Source organism: Phodopus roborovskii, unplaced genomic scaffold (assembly GCF_943737965.1).
Source record: "Phodopus roborovskii unplaced genomic scaffold, PHOROB, whole genome shotgun sequence".
Lineage (NCBI taxonomy): Eukaryota > Metazoa > Chordata > Mammalia > Rodentia > Cricetidae > Phodopus > Phodopus roborovskii.
The window spans coordinates 45,046-63,845 of record NW_026126614.1 but is presented as its reverse complement, the minus strand read 5'-3'; the positions used below and the strand labels follow the sequence as shown (position 1 = coordinate 63,845).

Sequence of the window (18,800 nt, the reverse complement as noted above, 5' to 3'; positions counted from 1 at the left end):
AACAAAAGAAAAAAATACCTACTCAAAAAATTCTACTTCTATTCACTACAAAGTAGTGAGGGAACAGTCAGGAGAATAAATATACTAGAAAAGAAAAGGATGTTACTCCTAATAACAAAAAAGGCAAAAAAAAAAAAAATAATCATTACCCATATATCAAATTGGCTGACACTATGTAAAACTATCGTATCTAGTGTTGGTTAAGATGTGATAAAGTGTTCAGCTGATGAGCATAAGAATGAAATTGTATTCCTAAAAGAAGAGAAACTAACAACAGTAGGCCAGCCCATCCTATCTGAGTTTTGAATATGAGCCTAATCTCTGACTGACAGGAGAATGTGAGCTTTACCTTCATAATTGGTCTTCCTTGGAACCCAGTGGGTATTTAAGACAGAAAATACTGTGATTGTGGGCATAGTTAGTATAGTCATAGCAACCAGGTCCTTTCATAAGACAGTGTCTGAAGACAGGTGTCATAAAATGGCCTGAGTACTCTATGCTAAAGAAGCCAAGGGTTCTCCTTTACTTGCTGCCTAACACGTGAGGCTCTCTGACCCACTATGCAAAATTCAACAAATAAGGAACAGCCTTTGTTATTGTCATCTGCTCATTAAAACATAGGTTAACCATGCTTCACTCATATTCCCCATGGTGTTGGTTTAGTCTACATTTTACTGTTAAGGAACTTCTAATTTTGTTCCCGTCTTCACCACGTCCAGTACCTGTGCTTAATAACAGCCTCCATGAGGCTTTTAGGAGTCTGCAGTGATTGGCTCTTTTCCTTCAAGCTGAACCTCCACTATTTTACCCTTTGTATGTACAAATAGCATTGAGTTAGACATATGCAGCTTGCTTCATGGCCCGCTGAATGAGCAGTTTTCAAAGCGACAATGCAATTGTTGCAGTGTTAAATTCCTTTTTATCCTCTGTTGAATAACGTCAATGAATGATCTGACGTTGTCATTCTAATCTGATTCTAACTGCTATTAGACATTTCTATGACTTCACACACTGATAGATTTATTCCATCAGAGAAATGAGCATGTGTAAGTCCTGGACAATTCTGCTCCAATTATACTCGGTCCATGAACTTAAAATGGAATGTAAGTCTGCTTCGGCCCTTAAGGGATTTGAGGAGCATTCTTCCTTACCACTTAGACTGCAAGAATTGTCTGAACTTCCCTTTTCCACTTCTCCCCCATTGTTATACAGCTTCTCATTTCATCTCTACAGACGCAAAGAGTTCCTAATTTGACTAATACATTAACTAGACACTTCATTTTGCATTACAGTTTTATTCAGGAATCTCAAATGATAGCTTATAGTAATCATATTAGGCTTTATTGGAATGTCATGAAATGTGTTGTAGTCGCCATTAGTAATAAGCACACTCAGTCAGATCATCATCCTGTTCCTGAGCTGCCAGTCGTGCTGTGAAGAACAATTGAGATATATAGGAGTAACTATAAAAACACTCAGACTACACATACCAAGGCAGGCAGGGGCCACTCTGGCCCCGCAGAGGTACATTTTTGTTCTTGCCACTATGGTTAGAGGAAGGGTTCTAGTTGATTTCCGGTCTCAAAATCAGCATCAGAATAGTTTTTCCTTTGTATCCAAGCTATTCTGAGCTCCTATCCCTGGCACTAGAAAAACACTAAACTTCAGGAATCCAGGACAGTAGAAAGAGCTACAGTATGACAACACAGCCTGCATGTTGAACAGGTCTTTCCTCTTGAACTAACGCAGCTTGGAAAAAAAAAATGCACACTGTCCCAACTCCCAGGAGCAGTCACAAGCATGCCTGGTTATTGTCATTCTCTCGTAGGTAAGACCGAAGGAACTTTTGCAGCTTTCATGTTACAGGTTCTGTGAGCTTTCAGGGCAAAGCTGGGAAATCGATGCCAGGTTTGTCCTTAGAGAAGAGGCTTTTAATGGTTTTTCTATTGACCTCACTGCTAGTGAAACCCTGTCGTTGTTGATCAGTGTGGCACTGTCGTACTGGCCACCCTTTTCTCTGCTTTTCCTATCGCAAATATTCCTGAAGACAGAGTACACACGCCATGGTGCAAATTAATTCTGTAAAGCCCTTATTGTTGACAGCTGAGGATGCAAGTCATCTCTGCTTCCTGCGCTTTTGTTTGTAATTATGTAATGAGAAATCCGGAAGGTGGGGCTTTGCAAAGCCTTTTCTCCAACCTCAGCCACAGTGTTTAGACAGCTCAGCGTGTCCTTGTTAATGAAGTTTCCCTTTCCTTTGTAAGGTCACTTAGAGGATACTGCGAAGCATCAAATCCCCAAACTATACAGTGCCTCCAATACATGCACACAGCTGTTTAACTCAAGTCATATGCGGGAACACATTCATGGCAAGAGAGTTATGTTATCGGTGCAATCCACACCTGGAACTAGGGTGATGAGTTACTAGTCTCTGTTGTTAGTTCACACTCACTTTGTTATCACCCATCTTCATTTCTTGGTTTTGAAGTTTAATGGTCAGCTTACTTTTTCCTTTCTTTTTCTCATTCACCAGCCAACTTTATTTAGAGCAACAGACAATTTACACTCTGAGGGTTAAGAAGAATCACATGCGTAAAATGTGTAATCACAGGGACAAGCCACACGTGACAAAAAAACATGGCTTTCCATAGAGGCGTGTGAATAACAAGAGCTGAGGTAAACGCATGCCTGTCTGCTACCCTTGGGAAGAGGCCTGGGTTGAGAACAAGCCTGAGTTCTTAAGAAACTGAGGTCACAAGATTCACGTCTTGTTTTCTTACACGCATTCAGAATTTCCCTCATGTGACTCCATTCTTGGGCTGTGCTCTGACAATACTGAGCTTGCACAGTTGTGGAGAAAGAGTACTGTCTGAATGCATTCTGCCAGGTGATGGGACAGGCCAGCATAATGCCTGAACCCTTAATCACAGGGCATTTCAGAAATTAGCATTCCCACAAAGCACGTGAAAATAGTCTTATTTCTACAGACATATCATTGAGGCAAATCATGATAACCTCATCTTGGGATAAAATGTATAGAAGGTCTCTTAAGTTTCAGATTGTCTAAAAGACAGGACAAACTTCATTTGTACTCCAACCACTTGTTTATCACTACGGTGACAGATGTCACCTCTTTCCACATACTGCCAAGTGTAATGTTACTCTGTGGCAGCAACCAGACAGGAGAGAGAGAGAGGAACATGGTACTTAGATTGGACAGTTAGTTCTACAGTCAGACAGCCAGCCATTAATGTAACAACTACTACTATTGAGTTGTGTGACCCACATGACCTCTGATTTTTTCATCATTATGCGTAGGGGAAGTAATTCCATCCATTCCCTGTCTTGTGCTTCAGCTACTTTGCTTTTCTCGGGGCCCATGGCAATAGGAATGATGGCTTTTGCAGGAGGCATGTTGCCATTCTATTCACATCTATGCTTTTGCATTTTGGATCCAGGCATCCGGGGTTGTGATATATGAAGTGTTTCTTGACATAGATATCTGGTCTCTCATCTTTATCGAGTCAGATTTCTTGCTTGCTTGCTTGCTTGCTTGCTATTGGGCATTCTGGGTCCCAGGTAAGTGTAGCCTCTGTGAGGTCACTGGTATAGAGTGCTTAAGTGGATCACCTGGTGTCACAGAGGAACATAGACAGGTTAGAAGGCAAGGATGACAGTGGCCGCAGGAAAGAATGAGAGGAACCCTGGGTCTGCACCAAGAGGCTGAGTCCCCAGGGCGTGGAAATGGGGTGAAGGAAGGGGCTTCAGCCAGACCAAGATTAAGGCATCTGGTGAGATCTGGAATAAGAGGCCAGGACAGACAATGATGATCACCTCCCCTGAATCCCAGCCTAGTGTGGCCTTTGGGGGTGCCTGGTAGACAGTGGTTCTATAAGGAAACACTGAAAGGTTTTCTGGGGTAAGAACTCGGGCGGGGTGGGGCAGGGGAGGCTGGGTATGCCAATGTCATTCATTCCATCAGTCCTTGTGAGGTGACTTAGATATTTTTTTAAACCACTTAAATCCCTGTCACAGAGCATTTGAGGATGCTATCTCTTATTACCTGATGCTAAATTGAGATATGATGCTAATTCTTAGGCTCTTAAGAAAAAGCTACTTGAAAAGCTGTGAGGAAAGTGTGATTGGCTCATGGAGCGGAGCATCCACCTTTCTCTATCGCTAACATCTTATAACGCAGCCTAACGTTGGCCAAAGTTAAGAACCAACATGGATGCATTATTAATTAAATTTCAAACCTTAGATTTTGCCAACTTTTCCTTTCTCTCCCCCCCTCAGATTTCTATTGAAGATATTATAACTCATCTTTTCTTCCCTGTCTTTTTGAGTTCCCTTAGGTTGTGACAGCCCTCAAATGTCCTTTTGTATAATGACCTTGACAGTTTTTAGGAGTAGCAGTTGGGCTTAGCTAATATATGACGTATACCACTCTGTGACTGGTAGGAAACAACAACAAACAAACAACCCCTTCCCGAGAGTCTAGTACATACTGGGTTAGCACTGACATGGGTAAGGGTGTGATTGCCAAGCCTCTCTACTGTGGACCACTTACCTTTACAGCCTTTCTTATGCTGTAACCTTTGGAAGCAGGCCACTAACTTCATGAACACCAGAGGGTGGAGAAGTCACATTGTGTCTGGCTAAAGGCAAAGTAGCTGTCCACATATTTGCATTGGTCTTGTTTGGAAGAGTTGTATTTTCTCCTCACTAATACTCTATTAGTGTGATCAGTTATGTCTTCGATCATATTCCCATACTCACCTGTTGATTTGATTGTTCACATTGCTTTGGCTTTGGCCACGGGAAGTCTCTTACTTGACTTCATTGTAGTTTTGAGAATATTTTCTTTTCACTTTTGGAGAACACAAAATCCCCAGGCTTGCAGCGTATTTACTGTCCCCTCCATATAACTCTTTTAAAAAGTACTTAAAGCTTTATGTTTGTTTTCTTTTACACATATTTGTGTTTTGTCTGCACATATGTCTATGTTCCATATGTATGCCTGATGCCTGTGGAAAGGAGTGTTGGATGTCATAGAACTTGAGTTACAGAGGATTGTGAGGCATGACTTGAATGTCGGGACTCAAAGGTCCTCTGGAAGAACGGCCACTGCTCTTAACCACTGAGTAATCCCCCAGTCCCACCTCTAAATCATTAATTGATTATCTCTTCCAAAGAGTGCTGCTGCTGGTGTGTGTGTGTGTGTGTGTGTGTGTGTGTGTGTGTGTGTGTTATATTAGAAACCAAGACCTGATTGCTGGGTGTGTGTGAAATTTGGGGTGTTTTTTCTTTAGTGTGCATAAATAGGAAATGTACATGCATGAAGCCACACATAGGGCTCAGTGGTTGAGTGCTTGCTGTTGATTTGCAGAGGAATAGGCTTCGGTTCCCAGCACTTATATCAGGTAGCCCACAATCAACTGCATGGTCAGGTCTGGGGATGGGACATCCTCTTCTGATTTCTGCAGACAGTTACCATACACATACACATACACATACACATACACATACACACACACATACACATACACACACACTCACACACATACACACACACATACACACACATACACACACATACACACACACACATACACACACACACATACACACACACACACATACACACACACATACACATACACACACACACTTACACACACATACACATACACACATACACATACCCACACACACACACACACTTACACATACACATACACACATACACATACACACACACTTACACACACATACACATACACACATACACACACATACACATACACACACATACACACACACATACACACACACATACACACACACATACACACACACACACAGACACAGAAACACACAGGAGCATATACATAAGGATTTTAAAGTATTTAAAACCACATATAGACATTTCTACATAAATTCATTAGCTTTTGGTAAATTCATGCTGACATCTCCAGGTTTGTTCTCATATTGAATGGCTTATAATAACTTTATTTTTTCCTTTTCTACAATCTCCTATTCCACCAGTGATATACCCTACTTATACCATTTGCCATTGATTTATTTATTTGTTTAACCTTGTTATACCCATGAGCAGCTATTTCAGATTTGTTAATGCATGTCCCATGAGAAGCAATTTCCTTCTACTAGAGTAGAATTATGCTTACACTCCCTTTCTGAGTATAATTTGAGCAGATTTGGATCAGCCCTGTGACCTCTCAAGGTGATCTTTCTTAGGGTAGAATTATATTTGGCTTTCTTGTTTCTGTAAATATTTTTCTCACAGCCTGAGCTGAGTGGTTGTTACATCCAAGTGGATTTGCATGGAGTCTAGACCTTGCATGCGTTTTATTGATAGTTTCTGGCTAACAGCTCTTCATCTATGTGTTCTTGACAATATTGATTTTAGAAGCTACTTTTTACATTTCTGTGACACTTATTGGCCAAATCGTACTAGCAATGTGATTTTATTATGCCCTTGGGAATCCCAAATTTGATTTGTTCAAGAGATGCTGTTGGGAGACATCACAGAAAAAGGAACATGGCTTTCATGAAACCTCAAGAGTTGTGATATGGGGACAAGGTTGTGTCATAGTTTACATAGACTGATAAATCCATTACAATAGTCATGTAAAATATCAACAAATAGTCTCCTGTGGCAATCGATCTGAAGTTAAAAGTCATAGCATAGCTCATTCCCAGATGCCATAGCATATTATAAACTACATGTCCTGTGTTTAAACATCAAAGTCTTTCCAGTGAATGGCAGCCTCCTGTGCTACCGTTTCACCCAGATGACTTACAAATCACAGAAATAAAACCCTAAAGAATATGAAATGTGTTACAATGTCTCAAATTGTATTTTTATGTATATAGATTGGTTAGCTTATAAATACTATATTGTACTGGTCAAAATCCCATCACCAAACTGAATTTAGAATGCCAATGTCATATTGAATTTATGTTTGTGTTTTTATAGTAAACATGACTCTAAGCTGGTTACCAGAACCGCTTTGTTAAACCATAAGGAAAGCAGTCATAAATGAGTAGAGTTCTAACCCACAGTGCTTAGGTTTCAGCCAAAGCCACTCTGTTTAAGCCACTCAGTCTAAGTCACTGAAGTGTGAAAGTAGGGTGACTCATAAGGAACAACCTGCTCATGGAACATCAGAGAAAAGGTCAGAGCATTAAACCATAGACTCCCCATGCATAAAGACTCCCCATCACCCATAAAGAAATAGAAGTGGTGCTAGATGCGTAGACCTGTTTCCTTGGAACATAGGAGTGATCAAGAGAGGAACACACTTTAAATGGTTGCAGAGCAGCAGGTTGTTGATGAAAGGAGATGGTTCCTGGTGTATTTTAACAACAGACAGACTTCCCACACTCAACAAAAGCTGCCAGCTCTCTGCAATATACTCCATCTACAACAAGCTGCCAAGTATTTACTGCAAATCTGCAAAGATTGTACTCTGGGGGGGTGTGGTTTGCAAAATGATTTGCTGTTCTCTGCCCTATCGATAATAAAAGCAAAGGCACAGCAAGCCACCCTGTTTTCTCTCTCTAGAGAGAGGCAAGGAGTCCCACAGTTCAGCTGAATGCTACTAGCTGATCCTCAGGATACTTAAACACACCGGCAATTGTCCTTACTTGTTATTCCCACGCACCGTAATTTTTCGAAATATGAATTGACTAATGTAGTAATGTTGTCAGAGAATTGAGGCTTACCATATATTAACTTCAACCTGTAAAGGGCTGCTATTTACGTGTCATGTAGTGGGGAAGTTTCTGTCTCAATAATAGATTGCAAGGATGTGCTTAGAGTGTTCCCTTGTGAGGCACAGGTGGGATTGGGCATTAGGATTTCAACTAACAATAGTAGTGATAGCATAGACTCAACTAAATGACCTCCTTTTCTTCTCTCTGATCCCACATAGCACTTCATTTACATTTTAATACAAGGAACAGAAGATAAGGGGAGGGTCTTTTTTTTTTTTTTCAATATTAGCAGAGAGAATCCTTATGGGATGAGAAGAATGTATAATCAGGGAAGACAACGAAGTCGCAGCTCTTACACTTGAACATGGGAAAGACCAATCTATTCTGAATCTTATCATAAATTCTCTCTGGGGAAGGTATATAGAAAATTTAGCTGCCTAAGCCTTTAAGCCAAATTGAGGGCACTGTATACTTGGAAGTCGGTATTTTAAAAAATGGCCTGATTAATCTTCCTTCAATAAATCTACTACTTGGCAATGCAAAGGAACCTGAATGCCATCCTCTTCGCTTGATTCATTAACAATAGAAAATAATCATTGACCTTTCTATTTCAGTCTAAATGACACTGTATCAAATAGTGTATTGAATATATAATGCTGTCAAAGAAAATGAAGATGTGGAGAGACAAATGCCAAGACACTGAGTTCCCACTCCCCACTCCCCCCAGGGAGAAACGTAGTCAATAATAGTTCCCAGAATTCTCCCTGTTTTATGAGAGGGTAAAATATTGCTTATTGTATTCACATTTTTTTTTATCTGAAGTTAGTGCCAAGGACCTTGATTTTAAAGAGTCAAGCTTACAGGCATCCTGGTGAGGATGAATTAATAAAATGGAAAGTCCAGACACCAACAAAGTTGATTTAAATGTAACTAGTATTTCAATACATTGTCTATATTTTGCAACTTAGGACACTTAAAGTAGGTCAGTATTATTTTAAAATACACAAAAATTCACATTAATGATTTTTTTTTTGTATTTTTTGCTACAAATATCATACTCTTTGTAATACAGCCTCATCAGTTACAGGACGAGGCTACTATATGCATGCACAGTGCTATTTGGCAGGAAATAGCTTCAGATGTACACGATTCATGTCCTTGCTGGTCATGGGTTATTGAACATTTAACTAATGGGATTTTAGAAGGCTCACCAATGGATATCCTTCCCCAGTCTTCTTACAAACAACTAGGCCTGGAGTAGGCTGATTAAACATCAGTTCTATAAATAATGTCAGTTTACAGAGTCTTTTAAAAACTGTATAAAAGTAGAATTAATAAGTAAGTTCAGCCAATCAAATTGATGTTCACTCACGATCTCAGTGCTGGAGAAGTCAGGTGAGATCATTTGTTCAAAGTCGAGAGCCTATCTCAAAGTTAAACAAGTAACTGAAATTATTCAGCTTCCAGGATAACCAGGACTGCTATGCAAATGTCAATTGCATATTTGTACACTAAAGAGGAACAGAATTTTACAAATGAAAAGTTTACCAATTGGAGTGAAACCAGAAAGTCAAATACTTGGGACCTACACCATCAAAGGGATGGAACATTGGTGATACACATGACGCAAGTCCTAAATAAACATATATCTTCTGAAAATGCCCTGTGTTGATATCTTATAGCAGTTACATAGATATATACATATATGAAAATTCATTTACCTGCATAGTAGAGACTTCAGCATTTTACTGTAGGTGAGGCCATTCCCAATGAGAAAGTTTTGAGTTTTGTTTTACTTGAGTCAGGAATTCATGATCTAACCCAATCTGGCCTGGAACTTATTATGTAGTCCAGCTGAGCCTTGAACAGTATGTAGTCCTGCATCAGCCTCCCAAGCTCTAGGATTATAGGTGTGAGCTACCATGTATATCTAAAAGTTTTGAAGAAGTTAAGAAAAACCACTACCACCAACAACAAAAGAAGGGATGGAGGCCTGTGTTAGTTATATGCCTACCCACAAATAATTTTTAAACATTGACCCTAGATGTCATTTCAATCATTGACCCTAGAATTGGGCAGACTAACCTGTCCAGTCTCCGGTGCAACTTGAAAACCACAGACCACAGTTTTTCAATCTCCATGGGCCTGAGAACCAACCAATATGTTTGGGTGAAATGCCTAGATCCCAACCAAAGAGAAACAGCAGGCCCCTTCCTCATTCTCTGCACATCATGAGAGGTGAGAGGTGAAAGGTGAAAGAGCAAATGTCATCAAGGAAGATGTGCAAGGTGAAGGAAGGCAACTCTTCCTGGCACAGTTTGACTTCCCTGTGTTTTCGTCTTCTCCTGCAAGAGGGGGAAAAGATAACACAGGTGAAAGTCTCCACCAACCACAAGGACCAGTAATTGGAGGTGGAGGAGCAGGCTGGAGAGGTTAACGGCAGACGGAGACTCAGTAAGATTATCTAACCCACCTGTGCTATTTTACGGTTAGGAAGCTAAGGCCAAGTTTCATGGATTATTGGAAGTGTGTTGATTATGGGCAATGGGAAGGCTGCCTCTAATCCAGCTGTGTGGGTGCCTAGTCTGGAGTCCCTTTCATTATACCGTTGTGCTGGATAGCCAACCTGAATATCAATGATGAAACCGCTGGTTATTTGCCCAAGCACCAGAGCGCCCTGATTTCAGAAATTTCAAAGCAGAATCCCAAGCAAGTCCGGGGAGGCCTGTTGTGCCACTGACTCCAGGAGCATTTTATAGTGTTTGTTATGCGTCTGCAACAAGAACAAGATTGCTGTTTAGAACTGAGGAAGCTATTTTCATAATCCTCAGCAGGCAGGTATTCTTATGAAGGTAAACAAACACCGGCAACCTCAATTGGTTGACTCTATTTAGTATATTTTAAAAGGTGATGGTTTAATGACCCCCTAGTAGTCTATAACAATTAGTGCACAACAGAAAAGGAAACATGAAATCCGCTTCTCACAAATAACGCTGAGACTAGTGTTAGGAAAAGGCAATCAATCCCAGGGAATGGAATTGCTTTTACCTTCTCACCAGAGGACAATGTTATTAGTTTTGATTCTTAATTCCCTGTTTCTGAAAATATATGATCTTTGGGGGACATGGAAAACGAACAAACACACTATACAATGCCTAGTTACGTAGGTAAGTAAGTGGGTGGATGGCTGGGGAGACAGATAGACAGACAGACAGACAGACAGACATATGATACATCTTTGCAATATGACCTGGGGCAGTTGTGACATAGCAAGTGTCCACCATAGTGGAGCCAATAGGGTTGAGCCTGGGTTAGTAGCTGAAAAGAAAGTTCTCATTGTGGCTGCCCCTTTCACATGCAGAGGCCGTGGACTACGAGGATAGGGAGATCTGTGGGCTGTCAGGTTTATTTGAAAGAGCACAAAAAGATTTATCTTCTGAGCATTGCTTAGACACATTGCCAAAGTTCCTAGGGCTCTCTATGACAAATATGGCAGGCTGGGTTTCTCTGTCATAGATTGCTGCTGGTGAATTGCGTGCCAGGACTTCTCACTTGTAGGGCATCTGTGTACATCTGGAATAATCCAAGGGGGACGCACTAAACTGGGCCTAGAAAGATTTTGGTGCGCAGCTCAATGCCCTGCCTCTGCCTCCTGTGTAAAGTCTTGTATCTGCCATGTAGCTGCTGAGCATAATTGAAAGAGGAGAGACATTTGGACCCATATTATACCCTGTTCTTTCCTCACCTATAAAGTGGGAAGGTTAGTGTCTGTCTGGAAGATCTCATTTACTGAGTTATAACATAGACTCAAAATTGGTAGCAATGCACATTATGTACTTGTCATTAAAATGAAGTTGAATCTAACATTAATTAAAACTAATAAAAGCATTCTACTGACTGTATGATACATTTGCATGTGTTTATATTTACCTTTGTATATACAAAAAGCCTGTCCATATTATATTGTTAAGTAGGTGCAGTTGGAGGTCATAGCCTCTGGAACAAGTATCAGCTTCCCTAGCCTGCCTTCTTATCACTTGCATTCTGGAAAAATTATGATTCCCACTCACTTTCATCCTGAAAAGAAATGACCCATTTTGGATAAGTTATATGATCGCCCTAAATAAGGTTCAAAAGGACAGCACTGATTTCACAGACATCCAAGAATAGATTCTGTCTTGGTGCTGATGAATGATGAACCACTAGACAGCCACTGGGTTAAGACAGATTTTAGTGGGGATACCAACAGACCTTGGTCACCTTATTTCAATGACTTGGCAAGTTTTGTAAGGAGCGTCTGTATTTTCTGCCTAGTTCAATGCTGTGCACTCATTCTGTGTGGTTTGATTTTCCAGTGCCCTCTTGACCTGGCTTACTCTTAGTTTCCTCTTGGAACCTTTTCTTTCAGTGTGACAAATAGTACTTAAGCAAATTCCACTCCTAACATGGACCACTCAGGCATTTGGAAGATGGATTTCAGTTAATTCCATCATTTGCACCTCACTCTTGGAAATGATACACAAGTGTCTGTCTTAATTTTCAACTTCATCTAAATAGACCATTCTTTAAATAGAACTCCAGGAATTTCTATTTTTATCTCAAGTTCAACATCAAAGTCAAAGTTCCTTACTGCTCCTTAGAGAAGCTCTAATCTGGACTTTGTAAATAGTGATATAGTCAGTCAACTTTGTTTTCCAAAAGTGTTACTTTTCTTTCCCAAAGCCCAAAAGGACTCTAAACTTCTCATGCATATCCATGTGCTAAAGCAGAAATTTCCAATATGGACGTCAGATCTCATGCTACAGTTACTATGAAACTAGCTGGATGTTGGGGAAGTTTTACTCACCTCTAACAAGGGTAGAAAGGAATGCAGGGATTTCAAGTAACAAAGCTTGTGATTCACAAGTAAACAGGAATAAATTTGTTGTAGAGTATGACTTTTCCACCATGAAATACTTCCAAGTGTCTGCTGATTGACAAACGCATTTTAAACATAATTCTTCCACCCTGGCTTTTTACGTTCCTAGAGACGACAATCTAAGAACAGTCACAAAAACAAACCACCAGAGACTTGACATTGTACAAGCAGAATTACCATGAATTACAGATCGTCATAACAGATGCAAAAATAATTTTCCTGAACCATGAGATGGAGAGGTTTGCATATAAGTACCTGCAAAAGGAAAGGGGAAAGAAGTCTTTCCATTGCTCCTTGATGGATGATTTACTTATATGAAAATTCTTTATTTCCTCCTCAATGCTGTTTGTGCCATAACTCATAAAATAGTTCCTGAACAAAGAGGGGGAAGGGAAAACACGCTGTTTCCAGACAGAATGTGGTACAGTTGGTCAAAGTACAAAGTGGGCTTTGCTTTGTGCCAACATCATGATCCTTTCAGTGTCTCAGTTTCTATAGCTTTGATTCATACTGAGTATGAATGGTAGTGCAAATGGTAGCCAGCCTCATTTTGCACTGGACACTGAAGTGTGCAGCCCTAATTTTTCCTGAGTATTGGTGATCAGCTCTGATTTGCATTGAACTTTGGGTGTGTAGCCCTGATTTGCACTGGACACTGAGTGTGCAGCCCTGATTTGCACTGGACACTGAGTGTGTAGCCCTGATTTGCACTGAACTTTAGGTGTGTAGCCCTGATTTGCCCTGGACACCGAGTGTGCAGCCCTGATTTTTCCTGAGTATTGGTGATCATCCCTGATTTGCATTGAACTTTGGTTGTGTAGCCCTGATTTGCACTGGACACTGAGTGTGCAGCCCTGATTTGCACTGAACTTTAGGTGTGTAGCCCCATTTTGCACTGCACACTGAGTGTGTAGCCCTGATTTGTCCTGAGTATTGGGTGATCAGCTCTGATTTGCATTGAACTTTGGGTGTGTAGCCCTGATTTGCACTGGACACCGAGTGTGCAGCCCTGATTTTTCCTGAGTATTGGTGATCATCCCTGATTTGCATTGAACTTTGGTTGTGTAGCCCTGATTTGCACTGGACACTGAGTGTGCAGCCCTGATTTGCACTGGACACTGAGTGTGTAGCCCTGATTTGCATTGAACTTTAGGTGTGTAGCCCTGATTTGCACTGGACACCGAGTGTGCAGCCCTGATTTTTCCTGAGTATTGGTGATCATCCCTGATTTGCATTGAACTTTGGGTGTGTAGTCCTGATTTGCACTGGACACTGAGTGTGTAGCCCTGTTTTGATTCATTTATGCTTCTGACCTTGGCAGTGATCTGTTCTTATTGTTACAGGGAATGAAAGCTTAGAAGAAAACTATGTCCAGGACAGTAAAATGGGGTTTGTCATCAACGCCATCTACGCCATGGCCCATGGGCTCCAGAACATGCACCATGCTCTATGTCCTGGCCATGTGGGCCTGTGTGATGCCATGAAGCCCATTGATGGCAGGAAGCTCCTGGATTTCCTCATTAAATCATCCTTTGTTGGAGTATCTGGAGAGGAGGTGTGGTTCGATGAGAAGGGGGATGCTCCTGGAAGGTAAAGAATCTGTATCCCCATGACCCCTGAGCTAGACAATGGCAACTGGAGTCCCATAGTTTGGGAATGTTGAAGATAAACTTACCTAGACAGATAAAAATATGGATGAAGCTAAGACCACACCTCTTTTGAAAAAGTCAAAATATTTCATGTTTAATTCTAAGAACCCTGCACCCTGCTAGCTACACCCTCACACCAAGAAATCACCTGGCTTTTCCCTCAGGATTCCTGAGACCTCCTAAGAGCATTACACTTGTATAGTAGGACATAGCACCCACTGCCTGGACCAGCCAGCACCATTCATAACTGATAGACACAGTGCTATTCTACTCATGCAATAGTATCCATATTACACCTGGTTAATACTATGTGACAGGAAGGAAACCCTGCATGCACATCCTTATCTCTCAAAAGAAGGACTTGGGATTTGGGGACGGAAATTTGGTTTGTAGTGGCTCCCCCCCCCCAAAAAAAAAAAGCAAACAGAAAAGGAAGTTACATATATAATTTTCCTTTGAGTCATTTTACACACAATCTGTTCTACAACATTTGTTTCGATGCCATCAGTGAGCTCATACATAGCTGGTACATAGCAAATGTGTTCCGTGTCAGTATTAGTTGTATTAATTCATATGCATTTTCCTAGGAAAGAGATAATAAGAATGGCGGGAAACTGAAATCTATAGCAGGAAGTCAAAAAGCCCTGAGCCTATAGATGACACAGTGTGCCCATCATATAGGTCCTGCTATCTTCCAGGGTGTGGTTTTATAGACTCAGAGATTCCCAGGGTAACATGTTCTATGCTAAGTTGAAACATCAAATGATTTAATTCTTACAACTCTTGGTGCATTGATTTCCTTTTCTGACATGTAATGAGTGTCAAAGTAAGCCTGTCACTAAGAGTCACACACAGAGCAAGTGGAGGAGGCAGTGTGATCTGATCCTGGGGTTTGCCATTGCCTGGCCACACCAAGCTGCTTTTTATCTAATCCTAAAATTAGGCTAATTTACTGGGAGCTTTCTTTGTATCACAATGGGAGCACTGTGAGAGACTTTGCATGGAGGTGTCAAGTTCTACCTGAGGGGAAATCCCCCATGTGGGCTAAATGAAATCTGTAAAAATCCAATACAACCCAATACAGGATAAATGATATGTCTTTGTCAACAATTAAAACGTGTATTACAGCATTCCTTCCAAGATGCTGGTTAGGTGGGAGAGATGTCGCTTAGCTTAGAATGTGAGTAGGATGGATGCTTCAGGGCCTGGGAATGTGGAGCTCTAAGTACCTTAGGGCATTGTATCAGGAGGAACAAAAGGTTTGAGATTCAGAAGAGGAGAGGTGGTCCACCCATCTAACCCCACTGTTATAAGCCTGAATCCACTGAAAATGAGGCTTAGTAGAGGGTCAGACTTGCACTGTAAACCCTCCTCCATGATTCCGAACAGCAAAATAATAATAATAATAATAATAATAATAATAATAATAGCAACAACAGAACTCCAAATCGCATGTGAAATTTACAGTGTTTAATTACCACAGGGCTGGATTACCACACTCTAAGTCATCCAGGTCACAAGAAAGCAACTCAGCTTCCATGTCTTCCATCTTTAATTGCACGTTAAACTTCCAAGTCTTTCCCAGATTCCTTTTCAGGGATCTTTTCTCCCCTCCAAATAAAGTGAAAGAACATACCAGAAGGAACCCTGGGGATAAAGGGGGTGGGGTGGGGCTGTGCTTATTATTTAGATGCCAGTGCTGGGAACTCTGTTCTTCCATAAGCCTGGATTCTTCCCTTGATATTTAAGTAGTTTTGTTGTTGTTGTTTTCCCTCCAGCATTTGGAACTTTTTGTAAAAAAAAAAAAAAAAAAAAAAAAAAAAAAAGTGTTTTCATAAGAAACTATTGCGAAATTGCGGTTTCCAAATGCTAATGAAGTGTGAACTGATTTCTTTATGAAAGCATGAACAAGGAGGTGCTAATAAGAGTTTCAGGAAGTGATTTACAAGGAGAAAGTGGTTTAAGCTGGCAGCTTGCAAGGCCATCGTTAAGCGCATGAGGAATTGTCACTTCCTAATATGGACTGAAGTGCAGAAATTAATGGGGGAAATGGAAAGGCTCCTATTGAACAGTCACAAGTTTCATTGCCTGTGTTCAGGTATAGATCATTCATTGACCCTTAGATGAGTATGAGCTACGAGCTCACAATTAATAGCCATTTAACTCCAACTCGGAGCTACTTCAAATATTCTGGTAAGCCTCAGTAACAAGGGGGAATCATAAGTATTAATCAAAAGCCAGAGCAGAAAAGATAAATAATGAGCTCCAGACACACTCTGTAAGTTTTCCCCACTGGGCAAGGGGAAAGTTTCTTTATTTTCCATAAGTTGCTTTTCTTTCAAGAAGCTGCTATTTGTAGAAACTGTTAGTTAGAATCTGAATGTGGAGAAGCCTTGAGTTACCCTGTGGGGGACAGGGCACATTTGCACATTAAGAACTGGCGGAGCAATGCCAGTAAGTGGATAGTTACTGTCTGGATAAGGAAGTGGGGCCAGGTATAGCCAAATGGGAGACAACACAGGCTAATAGTCAGTAGCTGTCCAGAGTACTGAAAAGGAGATTGGACCTGACTAGGTCAAAGACAAAAGAATTCTGGAATGAAAAAAGTAGGGGCAAGGAGGTAGGGGCGGGATAGAAGACTGCTCAGGAAGAGGTTAATGTCCATCTAGTTCCTTTGGTTAAGCATAAGGAGAGGGAGACACGATGACTCATATTCTAGTCCAGGAGGTTAAGGACAGTGCAGAGCTCAGCAGACAACAGTCCCTCTGCATAGAGCGTAAGTAAACTACTGTATGTTCTAGTAGGAAAAAAAGGAAGACCTCTAGAGAATTGTCAGAAATGAATGGCTATGCCAACAGCAATGTCTTCCCAAGGGTGTGTTTTGTTTTTGTTCTTGTTTTTTTTTTTTTTAATGTAATAGAGTTAGCCAGTATATTAAGTATATTAACAAGTTCCTAGAAATAGAACTATGAATGGTCTTAAGCAATGCTCCAAATGCATACTGAGTCTTACCTTTAGGGCTGTATAAGGTACCATCTGCCCTGTGGTTTATGAATAGTAGATGCCTGGTTCTGGACACCTAAGATCAAGGCACCAGCAGGTTTGGTGTCTGACAAGGGCCTGATTTCTGACTCATGGATGGCCCCTTGTAATGGTTTCAAATGGACTAGAAAGGCAAGAGAGGTTTCTCCAACTGATTTTGCAGAGGCAAGAATCTCAACCCTGAGGGTTCCCTCCTCATGAGCCTGTCACTGCCCAATCGCTTTGGAGTAAGGGTCTTAGCACATAAATAGGGGAAGATGTAGACATTGAGATATAGGACCTATGCACGTTCCTGAAATATAAAGTAGCTTCTGACATGTCTTAGGTTCTCAAATCCATATAAGAGCCCTAAGAAAGCTGCAGAGATTAGTGACAGTTTCTGAGTAGTACTGCTTGCTGTTAAAATGTGAGATGAGGCTCTAGCCTGATCCCGATGACAAGTCCTCTGTTCTATCCATCGTATTCTGCCATAGTAGCCCTGGGGAAAAATATTTTCTGGCTCCCAGAAGACACTTTGATTACAGTAAATATTTCTTGAAGGGAAAAAGAAAACAGGAAAAAAAAAAGTAGGTACACAGTGCCACCCTCACTAGAGGAAGTTTTCAGGTTTTCTGCTGAGATAGCTTAGCTGACACCATATGTTCAGTTTGACAAATGTTTGTCTCAATCAGGTAGAGATCCATTTGAATGTCAATGTACAAAATAATAAATTGGCTGGCAAAATGGCTCTATGGGTAAGAGTGCTTGCTTGATAAGAAAGAAAACCTGTGTGTTAAATCCCTAGCACACATATAAAACACCAGGAACAATTACTCATATTGTAGTCCCAGCACGGGGTATTAGAAACAGGAAGACCTCAGAAGCTCACTGGCCGACCAACATAGCTAAAATCATGAGCTTCTGGTTCAATGAGAGACCCTGCCACTAGGCAGCAAGATAGAGAATGAAAGAAGATGGCAAATGTCATATTCCAGACTCCACAAGTACACATGGCTGTCATTCATAATTCATGTGTGTGTACCACACACACATGAAGCAAATGCAACATTTAATACACACATACATCACATAACACATACGTTAAATCCTTAACCTCTTTACTAACTAAAGATGCCCTTTTCAGGTTCCTTGCCGTGCAATACCTCCACTTCCCCCTTAAAAGTTCATTGTAATGAAAATTATAACTGAAAATTGTAACTTAGTATAAAAGGGGAATATGAAATAAAATTAATCTAACTTGGAAATTAATGTTCTCATGAATTGTTACTTGTTCAAAGTATACCACATGGGTTTAAGGAGTTGATCAATTAAACACATATATCATTACCCTTTGGAGTATAAATAGAGAAAAACTTCAAGAGCAATATATTCTTTAGCAGAAATTGATGGTATATAGATATTCTCTGAAAAGAAATATTCAGAATAAACTATAAACGTGACAGTCACCGGTG

General features: G+C 40.7%; 1 pseudogene; it reads left to right on the top strand.

Annotated features, from left to right (window-relative positions):
* LOC127237808 (metabotropic glutamate receptor 1-like) overlaps positions 1 to 18,800 on the top strand; it is an 88,375-nt pseudogene that overhangs the window by 24,533 nt on the left and 45,042 nt on the right.